The sequence below is a fragment of the Metarhizium robertsii genome (assembly GCF_000187425.2).
Source record: "Metarhizium robertsii ARSEF 23 chromosome Unknown MAA_Scf_32, whole genome shotgun sequence".
NCBI classification, from domain to species: Eukaryota; Fungi; Ascomycota; class Sordariomycetes; order Hypocreales; family Clavicipitaceae; genus Metarhizium; species Metarhizium robertsii.
Window position 1 is genome coordinate 47,925 of NW_011942174.1, and position 244 is coordinate 48,168.

A 244-nucleotide genomic window follows, 5' to 3' on the forward strand; every position below is an offset into this window, starting at 1 on the left:
GATTGAGACCCCGCCGATTCTTCAGGTGGAATAATCACTGGACTCCGAACACGTCGTGGCGGTATCGACGATCGAATTTGCCTTCGAGATTTCCTTGGCCGCCCTCCTGTACCAGGGGCAGGACCACGGCGACCACGTCTTAGCTGCGCGGCAGGCTGCCGTGAGCGATGGCGACGAGGGTCATCATCCAAGCAATCGTCGCTGCCGCCCTCTTCTTCGTCCCCTAGCTCAGCATCAGACTCTA